This window comes from Spodoptera frugiperda, chromosome 14 (assembly GCF_023101765.2).
Source record: "Spodoptera frugiperda isolate SF20-4 chromosome 14, AGI-APGP_CSIRO_Sfru_2.0, whole genome shotgun sequence".
Taxonomy (NCBI): Eukaryota; Metazoa; Arthropoda; class Insecta; order Lepidoptera; family Noctuidae; genus Spodoptera; species Spodoptera frugiperda.
Window position 1 is genome coordinate 8,327,204 of NC_064225.1, and position 12,071 is coordinate 8,339,274.

Here is a 12,071-nt window from a genome sequence, read left to right on the forward strand (position 1 = left end):
ACTTGTAACGCCTCTGGTGTTTCAGATTAATTCAGATGTCCATGGGCGGCGGCGATTGCTAACCATCAGGTGATCCGTCTGCTCGTTTACCGGCTTATACCAATAAAAAAAGCGCTGTTGGTACCATATATACCAATTTCTTAGGCATATAACTCATATTCATTTATGAACTAAAGATGCAATAGATAACCGGTTGACTCCGTTAGCTAATTCATCTCCTTTATAATTAAGTTTCCAGTGCAGTGGTACCTGGTATAATGTGGTCATTATACCAAGTCTTCGAATAATTCCTTAGAAGGTACCTAGACTATAAGCCCCTCTAATGTATTTTCAAACGACTAATTACTAAACCACTAAACAATCGCGTGCCAACTAATATTCCTACAGTAAATGTCAATCTGCATGATCTATTGTCCATAAAGTAACTGCCGGCAATTAGGTACACACTGCTGGCTAATTTCTCTTCAAATATTACATCTTCGCATTACGTAAGCACGGAAGAAGACATTAGACGGACAATTAAACAGTATTCGCGAGTTATTAAGTCGCTAAGTTGAAATTATTGACGCCTCATTGCGCGGTTTGGTCACGTAAATATGTTGACGGAAGTGTGTGAGTACGTGAGTGACAGTTGCTCGTTTCTTTCTACTATCTAACGCTATATGTATGACTCATGTGTCTGAGAGCTCAGGAATGCTAGTTTGTGATAGATTTCTTATAGTTTACTGAAATAATAGAAGAATTTCTATCTAGTACGTGATACTGAATTGTCTTTTCAATTTCAGCGCCATCTAGCGCCGAGTAGATGAGTCATCGTTAAAAAAATGGGTTTCTTTAAATGCGAAAATTCCATTACTGACATTAGTAACCGGAAAAGCTAAATTAATACATGTAGCAATTCATTGTTACATAAATCATATTTTAATAAAACAAAATATTAAATGAAAATTTGTATTAAGTTTTCAACTAGATGTCGCTACTTATTAAAGAATACAATATCAGTCAAATAACAATTTTATTCAATAAAATGATCCGTTAGATGAATAATGAAAACGCCTGAATTATTTAAATGTAACAAAGGGCGATATTGTTTCACAATTATTATTGTGAAGACAGTAATTGGGAAACAATAGAAAAGTTCAACAGGTGTTACGTCACGTGCGATGATAAAACATCAAGATTCTGCGCGGGCTTTCGGGCCACTCAACTATGCACTGCACATACCACTCGAGGCCACAGCATTTCTTCTAAGGTGATCAACTCAACACAAACATAAACATGCAACTTTAACCACTATAACTGTAACTATAAAACTCAAAATACCTTCCATAAAATATCTCATTCATTTCATTCTCGGTTAAATGATTATAAATCTTATGGCACTTGTTCGTAATATCATTTTCCCATAGCAATTGAACGTCAACACTACAAGAAAATAAATGTAAATCTTAGGACCTCAATGTATATTCTAAATCTTATGCCCACGAGATAAGTGACATTTTACAGTGTAGACAGTAAGAAACAATCGTATTAGCCGGTTCTACAAGAACGTACACTGAACGTAGCTTATTTACGACAGCTGACGACCGTTCAAACTCGTTTGTGTAATAACTCGATCTTCGGAGAATGCAAAACGCCGATTGGCTCAGACAGTCGCACCGTCGTCGTCGAAGGCACGCGCGTTTGTTGGGCGCATGCGCGGTGACGCCGAAGTGAACGTTTCTAATTTGAAAAAAGAAATAAAAGACAAGAGTGAGTGTTGTATTCCGATCGAAATTATCAAATAAATCGATTTATTTGAAGGATTTGTTGTGATATTTCCAGTTTGATTAGACTCAGTGAATATTAGAAAGGAATTTTTCTAACGTGAAAACGGGTTTGCATCCCATGTTTGTTTGTTATGGATTTCGTAATAATTTAAACTTTGAATAAATAATAGGTAATAAAATTATTTGCCTACATCGTTTTATCGTGGGTGTTTGAATACATCGAACATCGATATCAACTGTTCAACATTCCCAACTGGATTCTAATTGGAAAGGTGAGTTCCCATTATAATTTATTCCAGTAAAAATGTAAAATTAAACATTTTAGAAAGTTTATCTCATTAGTCGGAAGTAATTATGAAAGTGTTTAATTATACTTCTTCATTTACTAATTATTGCATATTGCATGTATGAATTTTTAACAAATAGAAGGTGCAGTCTTACCTGTCTACTACAAACAAATGAATTTGTTGGTAAACACATTAAATTCTGTATTAATTAGCCTTGTAGGATGTAGGTCGACTTTTAAATAATATTTTATTCATAAAACATTTTTTTACGATTACAGACAAAACAAAATTGCAGCATAGTCAATCAAATTACCAATTCGTTCTATATTTAAATGACAGACACATTCGAAGTTCAAAAGAGAAACGTATTGACCATGAATTTGGATGATTAAAACAGGATACTACAATATTATGAAATTGCGACAGGTTGTGTGCGAATTTGTTACTAATTCTAAATTATAAGCAATTTGAAGGACTGTTGAATAATGAAATATAAGATTTTGTAACAAAATTATACCTACTCATGATTTTTCATTTACCACTAGAAACTGCTAAGTATTTTTGTACTTAATTGTCGATACCTAGCTTAAATGGATTCCAAACTTCGGGTGTGAGCGCTCCGCCCACAGGTATATAAATTATATTCATACCTATACCATCATTAAACGAAGTAGTGTAGAAAGTTTGCGATCATTTATAGAATAAGTACCATTAAAGTATCAGTACCTACTTGGTACAGCACGCAAGGTAATCACTATAATTATCGAAACTTAGACGCCGTTACTCCACAATACTCCACATGCTTGTTATCAATTTATTTGACGGATCCCAGTATTCATGAATATTTTCTATACTGGGAACTTGTAAGAAAACTTCATTGTCGATTGCCGCTAAGCTTGTCGTAATTTATTGTCGCTCGTTCAAGTAGAAATATAATGTTAAAGAAGAGATGAAGAATATCGCGTGATTATTGATGATCGGTTATAAATCGAAGACGATATGCATCCATATCAGGCAAGCGTGCAGCGTGTGTAATGTGTCGAAACGTGAAAGAGATATCTTTGTAATCTTGATTTAATATAATAAAGATGTCTAGTTAAAATAAATCAAACGTAATAGCGATTTATTGTCTCGTAAACCGATTAATTACATGAATAAGTATTTTTTCAACGATTATTATCATCATTATCATATTTCATTGACCCTGATCATGAAATAAATCTTCTAAAAACTGGTACAGATTTAATTATAAGAAGATAAAAGCGATTTCACTTGTTTAATTTCGTGCACCAGTTGTAAAACTTGAGCGAATTAATTTTAATTTTTTAAAGCTAATTAGTGTTTAATTTTTTGGGAAATTGATTAGAGTTTTGTTCTCTTTGAGATTTCTTACTGACCGAAACTTTTAGCATACTTATTTCATTAAACATGAGATTTAAAGGCTGTGAGCTCAACAGATACTTAACCTTTTTGCTTTAAAGGTATTTGCCCACAAGCGGTTAAAGAAACCGCCGTTTTTTATTTCAACAAGTTCCTATAAAAACATGATTAAAGCCCCGTTTCTTTTACATCTAACTTTATTAGGCTGTGGTCCAATCTGTGAAGCATTACGTAATTATCACAAATAAAATAATGAGTCATGCATTATAGAAATATTCAATTCTCTATACATTTGTGCAAATATATGTAAACGTATTGTTTGTGTTTCTCAATGTCAATTGTGGCTGAGATTAATCGATTGATTTTTAAATGAAGTGCAATCGTACTTGAACCTGAAAAACTATGATAAACATTTTAGAAATCTGAACTGAATTATAGAATATTTTACCACAATGGGCATAGTCTAGAGCTACATACCTATTAGCATATTTACATAAATAACTTGCATAAATATTGTTTGAAAGCCTTTTCAAATATAATGCTCACTGAGCCACATAAGCCTCCTTTCTGTCACCACACTCGTAAATTAAACAATGAAAAGCACTTTTAGCTGGCGGCATGTGTAAATTTTGTTATTCACAAAAGTTTAACCACTTTCCCTTATGTAACTGACTAGTTTATGTAAATTGGAGTCGCGTTAATCTTCCTCGCCACGCCTCGCGCGCCGCGGAGATGATATCACGTACGTAAGCCTACCTGCCTACCTCTTGGGTACCGCGTGCCGCACGGGAAAACGGCATAGCATTGCGAATGTTGACACCAAGTATAATTTTGAATATCTAATCCTTTTTGTTTTATTTTAGGCACCATAAACTAAATAAATATGTTTGTGAACAAAATAAATACGAAATCAAGAGCTTACTTTTGCGATTAATGGAAGATACGCCAAGTTTTACTAATTGTACTAAAAATACATTATACGCTTAAAGATTCAAACTAAATAAAAATATCATGTCAAAAATAACCTGCCCACGGAACCATAACCGAATGTTTACTAGCATTAAGATTGAAGATGTGACATTAGGCAATCTATTACGAAAAGCCATTTGTATGCAAGAGCTCAGCTGGGACCGGCAACATCTATACATATAATAAAATCGTAGAAAAGTGCTGTCTGTACATTGAAAATAAAAATAAAAAAAATAGCAGGGGTTATTGTTATGTCGATGTCGAACCCAAAAATGTAATTAACTTTTTTTTTGTCTGTTTGTCTGTTTGTCTGTTTGTCTGTTTGTCTGTTTGTCTGTTTGTCTGTTTGTCTGTTCGTCTGTGCGCGCTAATCTCAGAAACGGCTGATCCGAGTTGGATGCGGTTTTCACGAATATATTGTGGGATGCTTAAATTTACATTTAGTGTTTGTTTCATGTCAATCGGTTCATAAATAAAAAAGTTATGTCAAATTAAAGAATCACGTCGAACATTCTATGTTTGTTTCACCATTAATCTCCGCAACTATTTGACGGATTTGGTTGAAATTTGGTACAGATATAGTTTAGAACCTTAGAAAGGACATAGATATATTTTAATTCAAAAATCTATACATATAATAAAATCGTAGAAAAGTGCTGTCTGTACATTGAAAATAAAAATAAAAAAAATAGCAGGGGTTATTGTTATGTCGATGTCGAACCCAAAAATGTAATTAACTTTTTTTTTGTCTGTTTGTCTGTTTGTCTGTTTGTCTGTTTGTCTGTTTGTCTGTTTGTCTGTTCGTCTGTGCGCGCTAATCTCAGAAACGGCTGATCCGAGTTGGATGCGGTTTTCACGAATATATTGTGGGATGCTTAAATTTACATTTAGTGTTTGTTTCATGTCAATCGGTTCATAAATAAAAAAGTTATGTCAAATTAAAGAATCACGTCGAACATTCTATGTTTGTTTCACCATTAATCTCCGCAACTATTTGACGGATTTGGTTGAAATTTGGTACAGATATAGTTTAGAACCTTAGAAAGGACATAGATATATTTTTATTTCAAAAATCAAAAAATAAAATAAAAATAAAATAAAAATAAAATAAAAATAAAATAAAAATAAAATAAAAATAAAATAAAATAAAAATAAAATAAAAATAAAATAAAAATAAAATAAAAATAAAATAAAAATAAAATAAAAATAAAATAAAAATAAAATAAAAATAAAATAAAAATAAAATAAAAATAAAATAAAAATAAAATAAAAATAAAATAAAAATAAAATAAAAATAAAATAAAAATAAAATAAAAATAAAATAAAAATAAAATAAAAATAAAATAAAAATAAAATAAAAATAAAAATAAAATAAAAATAAAATAAAAATAAAATAAAAATAAAATAATATAAAATAAAATAAAAAATAAATTTATTCCGGACATACAGCGCCATCTATTGTTCAATTTCGTACTTATAGTACGGAATTGAACAATGTCGGGCTGTTCCTATACTCCGTAAATAGATGGCGTTGATCGCGCGATGGTGTAATTACAATTGTTCAGTTCATGTTATTGTTTTAATTCATTGGAAATTTGTTTTTACAAAATAGTAAAAAGCAATGAAAAATATAACATAATACAACTTTTAGTACAAAGAAAACGCTCTAACGGAGTATAGATAATTCTATGTCGATCGTTACACGACTTCGGTTCATGTTATTGTTTTAATTCATCGAAAAAAAGTTAACAAATAGTAAAAAGGTATGAAAAAAATTATATCAATATAATTAAACTTTTAGTACAAAGAAAATGCCCGAACGGAGTATAAATAAATAATCCAAGTTGTCTTTATCCTCGATAGATGGCGTTGGGATCGAAATAGATTGCGCTATGGTTTTGTTACAATTATTTGGTTGGGTATCGGCCGAGCGCTTCGGTACTATTGTAGAAAATGTGTATTATCAGTCGTATGATTATTTGTCTGTAGTGGTCCTGCTGTTTCGTATATTCTAAATTGGTTTCGTTGTATTTGTCAATTAATAAGTTTATTTGTTGGGTTATCCTGGTTTTCTGGTTAAACTTTTTAACGTAGGTTTAGTTTGATATCGATTATTAGTAGTTACTGTAGTTAGTTTTTTTAATAAAATTGTAAGTCTAATTTATAAATTAATTAGATTAGATTTAAGTCGTTTCTTTTAAATTATTTAGTTTAAGCTTGGTTATTATAGCATAAAGGATAGGTTCTAATATAATTTCTTTTTTAATTGTTATAAATTCGTAATTCGTAGCTTTCTTTAGTTTTAAGTTAGTTTTCATCTTAAGTTCGGAAAGATTATAATATTTCTTTAGTTAAAGTCCGTTTTTAAACTATTTTTTCAATGCCCTAAGTGAGTATACATCTATTAAAATCAAACGCAGAGCTCATTATGTTGATTTTTGAAGAGTTCCCTGGAATATCTTCCACATCTCATTTTTGAAAAGATCCCGCGAGATCGGGAACTCATCATCATCATCATCATCATCAGCCTATAGCTATGGGAACTATGTGGTTAAAACCAAAAATTTGCCGGAAGTCACTATTCCACGCGAACGAAGTCGCGGGCAAAAGCTAGTCTCATAATAAATTGTTTATTGTAACTTGCTAGTTTCATAGGAATCGTAGGAAATATAGCAACTATTAAATAAATAATATGAATACATTTGTATGATAAGTTAGCTTCCAGTTAGTACTAAACTTGATGCAAGTGTGCAATATCATGATTCCAATTGCGGTTTTTAGGTATGTTATACAGGAATGTTCGAATTATGTAATGATTGCCTATCGCAATATTCGCAATCTACTGCTAGACTAGCACGCCATTTTGTCCTATAGCGAAGCTACAGTAAAGTCTTTAACTTGCTGATAGTAAAATATTTATTAAATAATGTAGAATAAAGAAAATACTTTTTATTTACTCTCAATTCAAATGTACAATTATTATGTAATGGCAAATGGGTACAATAGTGACGTACAACAATTGAAATTATTTAGTAGGCACCAGCTTTGTGAATGCTACTACAATCTCTACGTATGAGAAACTGAACATCATGAATGAAACGAATGTAAAGAAATTTACGCCAGTTAACACCTATTTGTGTTGTATTCTAAAAATCGAAAGTAAAGTAAAGAAAACGCTCTAAATATTTCAACGTTTCGCTAAATTCCGTCTGCGCAATATTTAGCAGTTTTCTATGATTTCTCTTTTCTTAAAACATTCCAATATTAATTAGGAGTGTAACCCATTTGACCACTACCTAGTACTTACTGCATTTTTCTTGATTATAATTGCATAATTGTGTAAATGTGTAACAAACAACCGCTAAAAACTAGTATTTTAAAAGTAGAGTAATTGCAGGACTGTCCATGTAAAAACAATAATTTGGCCACCCTACTTAAAGTTGACATTTCTTATTTTTTTTCGTAAATGTAAACTCATAACATAATTGAAACTGATATAAAATGGCGACATCGTTACAATATCACAATATTATTACATTCTCGTATAACGTGAAACCAAGTGTCGATTCCGGTTCAATGTTGTGAAGTTCACTCGATTGTTTAAAACTTTAAATACAGATGTATTCTCAGCCATTCATCGTAACTCCCATACACGGTCAATTAGTGATTGTTGATTGTCAAACAAAAAGCGCGGAACACCGTGTGTGTGGGGGGGCATTGAATAAATGGCAAGAAAAAATACTAGGCTGTAAGGCAACAACCTTTGCTTGAATAAAACATGAAGCAAAATAAATGGTTGTTTATCCGTGACTGGCCACGATATTATAATGTTCGCGTTAGTTGACCCTTCGGTGCGCAACCAATGGTCACTAATTAATTAGATAGGTAGTAGCTACAGGTTATATTATGAAGACGGCAAAATAACGACTGATGATTTGAATGAAGATACTTACAGATAGAAATAGATAGGTACCTTTTTTTGAGGGGTAAAATCATCCAATGACTTCTCTCGCCTTGAGCGAAGCGAGAGGGAGTGTACGGTGAACCCGCACATCATAGCATATAATTGCATTTTAGTCTAATCATCACTTTGCACCTTTACGCCAAACGATGAAATTTATTAATTAAGCAAATCAGTACGTGATCAGATCGCCTTAAGGGACGTCACGCGTGCTCCCTCGCTCTATCATTTAACATAATTATTTGTAGCATTGAACAATACAGTTTTTTAGTGAACATTCCTTTCTATTATTTAACAACCCAGCATTAACCTTTACAGGGAGTGTCAGACTGTTACTGACTAAAAACCACCCCGTTCCTACTCCTGCTTTTGGAGCCGGAGCCCCGGTAACCCGCTAGGCAATCCGCAGCTCCGGGAGAAATAGGTACCTAGGTAATGTTAAGAATACTGAAACATGTCTAAAAATCTAGTTTTTAAATTACATAAACTTCTCAAATGAACGCGGAAAATATTTAGCATACCTACACTTAACGTAACTAAGTTGTGTGTGTTAGGTTAGAGCTAATTACAGTAAATACTGTTTCTTGTGGGAACACGGGCCAGGAAATACCTAACCGACTGACTGCAAGGCGCTATGTGATTAGACTAACCGTCGTAATTATATGAATTGGTCTCAGTCTGAACTTTAGTTACATTCTTTCTCTCAATGTAGTATAAGTATTGGCGAACTAATAAACAGGTAGTGGCTATGTCAGTAGTAGCACGGAGTCTGGAATTGTGTCCAGTATATGGCAATAGGCAATAGGCTCACCCCCTATTACATGGGACTTATAACACAAATGGTGTAAAGTGGGTGTACACTGTACATTGTATAGCGGCATTACGTGCCATAATGTGCACCTCTGCTTGCTCCTTCGGCAATAAAAGGCGTGAAGTTGAATAAAAGTTGGCTATGTCAATTTATTGTTAACCCTATACTTGACCATGTGCACTGTAATGCACACATTTAAAAAATAAATATAGAGACCAGACACAGCAGTATTTATGTTTTATTTTACTACTACTGTATAGATAAATGTCCTAAAATGTCATAAAAAAGAGAATCAGTGTTATTTGGCAACACTGGTTGTCAGTCGGCTTCAAAATAGCAGCGCGTGCGCACACGTCGATGACTAACATGGTAAAAATCGATTATAATACTTATTTATAATCGCTTAAACTTACGTTTTATAATGTTAATCTACTCTTGAATGTGTTTGCTTGGATGATTGCTAATATTTCAAAACGATGGCGGTAATTTGATATCGTAATATTTGTTTATTTCTTGATGTGTCTGCAAATGCACATTGCCAGCTTGCTTGCATTTCTACCTTCCCTATTCTGTGTGCATTCAAATGCACATTGCCAGATCACTTAGTAGGTACTTATAATTGTAAATGGAGGAGGCTTACGATCAGTAGCGGGCTGCAATAGGCTTATTGTATGTAATTAATAATAATGAAAGTCCATAGTAACATTTTTATTTTCCGTACAAGATCAGAGGACAAAAAATATTAGCGTTAGTTAATCAAAGCAAGAGCAGGATCTGGCGCAGAGAACATTGATTCCTCAGGAGACGAACTAACGTTTCATCGTAGTATTTCTAATCATGGCCGCAGACGTGACTCCGACACAAGCTCAGGGACTCCACCCTTACCATCTTCATTAGAAAATCTACATTGTTGTGGAGATGGGATGGCTGGTTGATGAACATGGGTGGTTTTCTGATTCAAAGTTATTGGTCCAGACGGAGAGTCTAACGTTGTAAAAACTTCACAGAATTCATTCTCTTCATCTGACAATAAATGCCCTGGCATCTATTCTCCGCCAAACGGAGTCAATTTCCACTGGCTCCTACTTTCCGAAATGTACCCGTTCCAATATCGGATCATCTTGAGCTTCTGGGCCTAACTCTCTCGCCAACGCTAAACTTCGGCTCTTATATAGAGTCGAAGGCGCATCTGGCTGGTAGGAAGCTGGGTATCCTCTCGAGGGTGAGACGGTACTTCACACCGAAACAACTGCTGAGCCTGTATCAAGCGCAGGTTCGGTCATGTATGGAGTACTGTTCTCACCTTTGGGACGGCTCGACTAAATACCAGTTGGATGCGCTCGAACACATTGAAAGGCGTGCCAAGAAGCTTATCAATGATGATGCGCTTGTGGAGGCCCGGCTTCAAAGTCTTGAACACAGACCTTGCGCCTTTCCGTTTTTTACCGGATACATTTCGGAGAGTGTGCGGGGGAACTGCACAACTTGATTCCCCCTAGTCCTTTCCATCATCGAACCACAAGACAATCGGCGAGGCGTCCCGCTTCATGGTAGATATCCCACCCACTCGCACGAAGCGCTTCGCTTCAAGCTTCCTTGTGCGAACTGCTAGGGAGTGGAACTCCTTGCCGGAGTCTGTGTTTCCTGGTGGGTATAACCTGGGTGTCTTCAAAGCCCGAGTGAATAGGTTGCTTATGGGCAGACGTGCTTCATCGTAGGCCGCATCATCACTTACCATCAGGCAAGATAGCGGCCAAACGTCGGCCCATTTAACATAAAAAAAAAGATTATCACACAAAGTAAAATTATATTTACTTTGTGTGATAATCTCAACAGTTACTATCAGATTTTGTAGTAATTACGCGACTGCGACTCAAATTGTGATCTCAAATATAACTTATGTGATTCTTAAAGACTTGTTAAAATAATTAGTGTTAAGAATATTATTCCTCAAACATTTATTTTTATTATAAACTTGGATTTTTATTTTTCATGTACTACAGCAATGTGCATTTTGGGACACACACACTTTTTTCCATTGTTATTCAGACCCCTTGGCAATGTGCATTTTAAGACACATGCAATATTACAATAACTATAGACGTAGGATTTTTTTTATTATTTTTTACAAGTTACTTGCCCATGTCAAAAACAGGGTAAGAAAAAAAAATTTAAAAAAAAGCACCTAAAATTCTTTGCCAAGTATAGGGTTAAAGCACCTATGTACCCACCTAAGTAACGATATAGAATACCTATGTTTTTCTTCCTGTCATACTCACACATCACATCAACAGCCTGTAAGTGGCCACTGCTGACCAAAGGCCTCTTCTCACACAGAGGTTTGAGCATTAATCACCGCGCTTGCTCAATGCGGGTTGGCGATTTCAAATTTATAATTAGGAATTATAAGCCCACGATGTTTTACTTCATCGTTTGTCAATGATGTCTAAATAATCTTAAGAAGTTCGAATTTCCGGAAAAAGTAACATTGGTTCTCGCCGTCATCGCGTCAGTAGATTTCGTATCCGCGACCTCATACATGAGAAGCGGGCGTCTTAAACCTCTGGACCGCTACGTCATATTCAAATGTTGATTTTAAAAGGGACTTTGTAAATTTTATGACCTTTAAAATCTCAGATGCAACTACATTAATCTGATTGATCTATCAACAAGCACACAGGGCGTGTCCACTGGCCCGTTGAAAAACAAACTTAATTAAAACCGCAGTAGGCTTAGTTTACATTGTGTAAGAAGATTGTCTTTACGTCGCCGAACAATGGCGTGTTGTTACTGCCATTATAAAGTAAAGGAAGATGTGTGTCTGTGATAACGGTTTCTATAGCAATCGCAACTGAAGCAGGCGTCGGCAACATTTTTAGCGGGATTCTTTTCTT

At 34.2% G+C, this 12,071-nt stretch overlaps 1 protein-coding gene and 1 long non-coding RNA gene across 11 annotated transcripts in view; one reads left to right on the plus strand and one right to left on the minus strand.

The window, feature by feature from the left end:
- The window catches only part of LOC126911406 (uncharacterized), an 88,991-nt gene that overhangs the window by 19,709 nt on the left and 57,211 nt on the right, over positions 1 to 12,071 (minus strand). The gene's annotated exons all lie outside the window — the stretch shown is intronic.
- The window catches only part of LOC118279065 (uncharacterized), a 595,270-nt gene continuing 584,834 nt past the window's right edge, over positions 1,636 to 12,071 (plus strand). For all 10 annotated transcript variants that reach the window (XR_007705937.1, XR_007705938.1, XR_007705941.1 and 7 more), the window contains exon 1: positions 1,636 to 2,041. The gene's annotated coding sequence lies outside the window, so the exon portion shown is untranslated. The remainder of the gene's footprint in view (positions 2,042 to 12,071) is intronic.